Source organism: Cebus imitator, unplaced genomic scaffold, assembly GCF_001604975.1.
Source record: "Cebus imitator isolate Cc_AM_T3 unplaced genomic scaffold, Cebus_imitator-1.0 Scaffold365, whole genome shotgun sequence".
NCBI classification, from domain to species: domain Eukaryota; kingdom Metazoa; phylum Chordata; class Mammalia; order Primates; family Cebidae; genus Cebus; species Cebus imitator.
In genome coordinates, this window is record NW_016107680.1 from 1,244,076 (window position 1) to 1,251,431 (window position 7,356).

General features: G+C 39.3%; 1 protein-coding gene and 1 pseudogene across 6 annotated transcripts in view; one reads left to right on the top strand and one right to left on the bottom strand.

Annotated features, from left to right (window-relative positions):
* The window catches only part of SNX25 (sorting nexin 25), a 151,603-nt gene that overhangs the window by 41,004 nt on the left and 103,243 nt on the right, over positions 1-7,356 (top strand). The gene's annotated exons all lie outside the window — the stretch shown is intronic.
* LOC119468003 lies at positions 1,713-4,624 on the bottom strand (annotated as a pseudogene).

Sequence of the window (7,356 nt, forward strand, 5' to 3'; positions counted from 1 at the left end):
TTTGAGATGGAGTTTCGCTCTTGTTACCCAGGCTGGAGTGCAATGGCACGATCTCGGCTCACTGCAACCTCCGCCTCCTGGGTTCAGGGAATTCTGCCCCAGCCTCCTGAGTAGCTGGGATTGGCACGCGCCACCATGCCCAGCTAATTTTTTTGTATTTTTAGTAGAGACGGGGTTTCACCATGTTGACCAGGATGGTCTCGATATCTTGATCGCATGATCCACCTGCCTCGGCCTTCCAAAGTGCTGGGATTACAGGTGTGAGCCACCACGCCCGGCCCTTTTCTTGTTGTTTCTGCAGTTTTTGCTTCTCTGCTAAGATTCTCTTGTCTGCCGATTATTATGTCGTTTTTATTTTTAATTTCTTGAACATATTTTGTAGTAGCTGCTTTAAAGTTCTTATATGCTAATTCCAACATTCAGGCTATCTTGATGTTGGTTTTTGTTCACTGCTTTTTCTTTTTACTAAATGTCACTTTTTGGAGGTTTCTTCTCATGTCAGTTGTTTTTTATTGTATCCTGGACAATGTAGATGCTGCTTTTGAGACACCCCAGTTCTGTTATCTTCCTCTGAAGAGTTTTTTAGTATGCAGTTTAATTAATGGCTGACCACCTTGAAGATGCTTGGTTTTATACATTTTCTTAGGATGGGCGTGTTTGGATTTTGTCCTTAATCTAAAGTGAATCCCTCAGTCCAGGGACATAGGCTTAACTCCTCTGGTTCATGGCTCTTACACAATTGCGATGGAAAGCCCAACACCCCCATGTTGGGGGAATTACAGCTCCAAACTCTGTCTACCTGGTGGACAGTAGTTGGAATATCTGCTCAGCTCTTTGATTCTTCCAGCTGCTGCTTTCCACTGGCCTCCTCTCGTTACCCTTGTACATGTGTAGTTCACCGTCAGCAATGAGTTTGAGACTCTGTACCCAGATTTCACAGCATTTATTTCTTGCGTTTATTTCAGCGGCCCGGGCAACTCTTAAATCTGTTTTCTGATATATTAAACAAAAAATCTCTTCCAGTTTACTACCTGTACGTCTAGGACTGCTATTGCTTTTAGGGAACAAGCTGTGTGTGAACATGGATCTTACCTAGTTCCAATCCTTTCTTTCATTAATACATTCCCTTCTAATTGCTAAGTTTGGTTGCTCTCAGTGCTTTTAAATACAGATGGTTCCTGATTTATGATACTTCAGTTTATGATTTTTTTACTTTTGTGGGGTGGAATGGGGTGTTTTTTGGATGCAACAATATCATAAGTTGAGGAGCATCTGTAGTTTTCTAAAATATCTTTTTCCAGATTTCCAAATTATTTTCCATAGGAAGGTTAGTCTGTTAGTCTACCAACCTTGGAATTAGAACTCTCTCCTTAATATTAAAAAAATTTTAATTGTGTTAAAATAGACTTAACATAACATTTATCATTATAACCATTTTAAGTATATAGTTCAGTGATGTTTTGTGGTGTGTGTGTGTGTGTGTGCACGCATGTGTGTGAAGGAGCCTTGCTCTGTTGCCCAGGCTGATGTGCAGTGGGATGATGTCTGCTCACTGCAGCCTCTTCCTCCCAGGGGTTCAAGCATTTCTCCTGTCTCAATCCTCCTGAGTAGCTGGTATTACAGACACATACCACCATGTCTGGCTAATTTTTGTTTTTTTAGTAGAGATGGGGTTTCACCATGTTGGCCAGGCTAGTTTTGAACTCCTGACCTCAAGTGATCGCCTGCCTCAGCCTCCCAAAGTGCTGGATTACAGGTGTGAGCCATCATGTCTAGCCTTGGTATAGTAATGTTAAGTACATTCACATTATCTTACAACCAATCTCTAGAACTGTTTTCATCTTGGAAAACTGAAACTCTACCCATTAAGTGACAAGCCCTTTCTCTTTCTCCAGCCCCTGGTAAACACCATTCTACTTTTTGTCCCTATGAATTTGACTGCTTTTTTATTATTATTTATTTAACAATCTAGGAAGTTCGCAGCCATCAGCAGTTCTAGTGCAATTTCAGGTGCAGTTGGGAATTTGGGAATCTCAGTGGAGCTGTTAGTGTAGCGAACCTTGTATGTAAAATACATGCATTCTTTGGATAGCACATGTGAAGTTATCTCTCTAAAATTTACCTCACTGGTTTCATTCTCAGCAAATTGACCTGGGCCACTCAATATGGCTTTTATCATGCCTGATGTTGCCTGATGTTAATGCATGTTCTCTTTTTACGATAAATTGATGGCCATGAAATGATATCAGTTTGACATACATGGCATCAGGGCCTTCCCAGCCACAATAGGTTTTCTCCTCTCCATCCATTGTTTTCTTATGAAATTTTGCTTTGCTTCCTTAGGAACTTTAGTAGTTTCCTGGTAAGGCGAGGACACAGAGTGTGTCACTCACTTCCGTCTGGAGGAAGTCTGAATTTGACTACTCTAAGTATCTCATCTAAGTGAAATCATATAGTATTTGTCTTTTTGTGTTCGGCTTATTAGTGTTCTCAAGTAGTTTCATCCATGTTGTAGCATGTGACGGGATTTCCTTCCTTTCTCAGGCTGAATGATATTCCATTGTGTTTGTGTGTGCGCGTGTGTGTGTGTGTGTCTGTGTGTGTGTGTGTGTGCGTGCGCACACCACACTTTATCATTTACTCGTCAATGGACACTTGGCTTACTTTCTACCTTTTGGCTATTATAAATGATGCTGCTATGAACTTGAGTGTCTCTTTAAATTTTGAAGACTTAGAAATTTCTCTGTACTTAGACATGACCTTTATTTTAGACCAGCTTGATTCACACGTACTTGTGGGGCAACAAAAAAGACAGGATAAGGGTTGAGGCCTAGTTGGCAGAAACAAACAAATAACACATCATCCTCAGACTAATTTCTATTCACTGGTTTCTTTTGAAAGGAAAATGTTTTCCAAAGCCTTTGGGTAAGCGTTTTAGTTTATTATACTTTGCCATCATTTTTTTTTTCAAACCATATTCTTAATGTTCAAAAAAAATTTTTTTTTTTTACCTGTCCTTTGCTTTAAAGTGGTTTTCAGGGAAAAGCTGCTAAAGTTGAGCATTACATCATCTAACAAAAGAAGAGTTAGTAGCTGCTATAAAGTTAGTTATTGGGAGTAAAATTCATGCATTTGACAGTAGTTATTCAACAGCAATAACAACAACAAACAAGCAAAACTAGATTCACTTTCCAAGAAAAACTTGATCGGTTAGTTTTATGGAGAATTAGAATCTAGAAATGTATATTGAGAAGGCTAAGAGGTTTTATGAGCACGTAGAAAATCTTTAGTGGTTATAATTTGCATCTCTGCAGGTGCATCTCTACAGGAGTGTTTTAATTTACATTTCTAAACCTGGCACCAATATATTTCATTGGAATTCAGAATGTTATTAACTAGCAATAATAGATTTAATATTGGCCAAATTGAGGGTCTCTGTACATTTGTAAAACATTAAACAATATACTTGTTAGGCTGTTGTAATTAGAGTTCAGTTATATGAAATGCTTATAAAATATTTATCTAAAAATTTCCTCCTTAGGAGCTAATTTAAACTAGAGAGCATTATTGTACCATTTTATCTTTATATATCTGTTTAAATGCTTTTAGAGTATGTAATTTAAAAACATTTATTTAAAGAGTTAAGTCATACATAAGGCATGTGTGTGTGTCTGTGCATGTATCCATGTTCTACATGTTGGTATGTAGATATTTTTGTCAGTAAATTTTTGCTTGTGTTGTAGTAATTTGAGCTCAATGTAAGTTAGGATTTAAGTCTTTACAAATTGAATTACAAAGAAGAAAGAAATAATAGTCAAAAATGCAGAGCAAAATAATATATTCCAGCTTTCTGTGGAGCAATAAGAAATAAATACTAAAGCTACAAATGCTGGAAGTTAAATGGCACCCTTGAGGAAAGTGATCAAAGCATATTACTGCTCTGTTTTGTTAGCCAGTTTAAAATGTGAAACTGTATTTTAGGGGTTCAGATCTATTATGAATGAACTGTTCCTTTTGAGAAGTCAGAGGAGTTATCCTTCTGTACTACATAGCTTCAGAAGTTTCTCCTAAAGCTGCATTTACCAAAAACTGACAGAAGATAGGAGAAAAAAGACTTCTAAAAATCTTTTTGACTTACTGTTAAATCTCAGTAAATCTGTCACCTCATTTACTGTAGCCTACCTGTAATTATCTCTAATGTGGACCAAATAATTTAGTTGTGTAATTATTGAGTACATGCTATTTGTTCACTGGTGTGTTGAATGTTAAATTGAAAGTTCTTGAATTGAAAATATAACTCTTCATGAGATTTTATCTTTTTCAAGGTATTGGGGATGCTGACCTCAGACTGTCTTATAAAAGACACTGTCTGCCACACAGAAAAGCCCGAAAAACAGCAAAAACCCAGATGCCACACACAAACCCACTGTCTGAATATCTTAGAATTAAATACCATTACCCTCATTTTTTGCAATTAATATTACAGGTACATTTCAAACCTTTTTTTTTTTTTGAGACTGAGTCTCACTCTGTTGCCTAGACTGTGTAGCAGTACAAGCCACAGACCAAACCCCCTGGATACCAGATTTAAAGAAGGAAGTGGCTTTCATTCGGCCGGGAGCATAGGCAGACTCGCATCTCAAGAGCTCCCTGACAAAGAAAATCTTAGCCCCTTTAAAGGCTTACAGTTCTAGAAAGTACATGTGAGAGGGTTGTGATAGATGAAGTAGGTGTGGAGTACCTGCCCAGGTCGGAGTTTGAGCAAGATTGAGCGAGAACAATGGAGGGCGTTTCTCCATATTATGCCTGTGATCTATAGATAGGAGTGCCTGGGTTGGGGTTTAATCTTTAACCTCCGGGCCTGGTAAGCTGAGCAAGCCAACCTTGCCATTGACCTCATGCCTGCTATGTCTCAACTTTTACTTCTTCTTCCTTTAAGACTAGAGACAGGAAAGAGGGGTCTCTTCTCTCAGCCGGAATGCAGTGGCGTGATCTCAGCTCACTGCAACGTCCACCTCCCAGCTTCAAGCAGTTCTTGTGTGTTAGCCTCCCAAGTAGCTTGGGATTGCAGGTGTGAGCTACCATGCCTGGTTAACTTTTGTATTTTGGTAGAGATGGGGTTTCACCATGTTGGCCAGGCTGGTCTTGAACTCCTGACCTCAGGTGATCTACCTGCTTTAGCCTCCCAAAGTGCTGGGATGACAGGTATGAGCCACCATGCCTGACCTACATGTACATTGCAAAGTGAGTATATTTCAGCTAGTTTTGATTGGCACTTAATGCTTCTCTGAATTTCCTTTGTAAATATGCCTGTAAGTAATTGTTATACAAAGGGTCATAACTTGAAAACAATCATGACAGCAGAAGATACTGCAAGCTTATTGTCCAAGTATAACAGAAGTTTTATGGAGAACATGGAGAACAAAACTTTCATATAGAACTTTTAACAGCGTTGGAACAGGTCCTAGATAAGGCAAGCCTTATATGGTAGCCTTTTTTCCAAGGCTCCCCATATGGCTATTCCAGATGTCTGGCTGTCTGAGAATTAGATGGTGACACAGAGGAAGCAAGGCTCGCATGACTTCTACCCTTTAGAAAGCTCAACTCCTGTAGTTCATGCTCTTCTCCCAGTGATATGCAATATGTATATTATTTTTGTTGTTGGGTAGGTAAGTAGCTCTATTAATCGCATAAACTAATAACCCCAAATCTTCCTAGATGACTTTCCATTGCCTTTTAACTTTATAAACCATAAAAGGCCATCTATATGAACAATGGAATTGTTGTTGTTTATCATTGTCATTAGACCAGTTTCTGGTTGAATGAGGACTGTCTCTTTGTTCTAAGCGACCCAGGCCATGGACATTTATGACCCACGGGGCTCTACCTCATGGGCAGGACAGGTATCTTTGAATTGTATCTCTGAATTCCTCAGGGCAAAAGGTAAGGGTAGAAAAAATGGCTCTCTGTCTTATACTGTTTACTTAGCTTGAGGCATTCCTTGTTCTGAAAATTTGTGGGTAGAGATTACCTAACATCCTGTTGTCTAGACTTACATGGGAGCCTTTTAACTAGTGTCCTCATCTCTAGTTTCTCGCTACTTTTTTTTTAACCCTAAATCCTGTTTTCAGGTTAACCTAACTAAAACTAAAGTTCCAATCATGTTATTTCATTCTCTGTGGTTTCCAGTGTCCCCCTTTTTACCTACTCATTTCTTTGAGAGCAGTTCTAAAAATAGATATTCTTGAATGATAATAACTTGTGAATTTGTGTTGGGTGTTATGCCTTTAGAAGAAAGATTCTTTGCCTGGCAGTGAGGATAAGTGTTCTTTTATTTCTCATTGTGATTGATTATACTGTTTCTGTTTCTTTCTTTTTTTGCTTTAGTTGGTGCCTTTATCTTGAATGTTTATTTCTTAATAAAAGCCATAAAATAATTTTATTGTTACAAATTTCTGTCTCCTTAAATTGACCCATAGGGTATGTTTTAAAGTATTTTGTTCATATGTATACTTGTGTAAATTAGTTTATGTAGTTACATAGTGTATATTTAGAATCATGGTTTCGTTTTCTTCTTTTATTTATTTATTTTTTTGAGATGGAGTTTTACTCTGTTGTCTAGGCTGGAGTGCAGTGGTGCAATCTCGGCTCACTGCAACTGACTCCTGGGTTCAAGCGATTCTCCTACCTAAACCTCCATAGTAGCTGGGATTACAGGTGCCTACTACCACACATAGCTAATTTTTGTATTTTTAGTAGAAACAAGGTTTCATCACGTTGGCCAGGCTGGTCTGGTTCGGCCCACCTCGGCCTCTGAAAGTGCCGCCATTTCAGATGTGAGCCACTGCACCCAGCCTGTATTTTGTATATTTAAATTATATATATTTTTATGATACTAAGCTTGAAGAGAGGTGTCGTTGAACTATTAATAGATGATATGGCCGGGCACGGTGGCTCATGTCTGTAATCCCAGCACTTTGGAAGGCAGAGACAGGCAGATCACCAGGTCAGGAGTTGGAGACCAGCCTGGCCAATATGGTGAAACCCAACTCTACTAAAAATACAAAAATTAGCCAGGCGTGGTGGTGCACGCCTGTAGTCTCAGCTATTTGGGAGGCTCAGGCAGGAGAATCGCTTGAACCTGGGAGATGGAGGTTGCAGTGAGCCGAGATCGCACCACTGCACTCCAGCCTGGGCAACAACAGCAAGACTTGTCTCCCAACAAACAAAAAACAACAAGAGGCCGGGCATGGTGGCTCACACCTGTAATCCAGGCACTTTGGAGGCCAAGGCGGGCGGATCACCTGAGGTCAGGAGTTCAAGACCAGCCTGACCAACATGGTGGAACCCCATCTT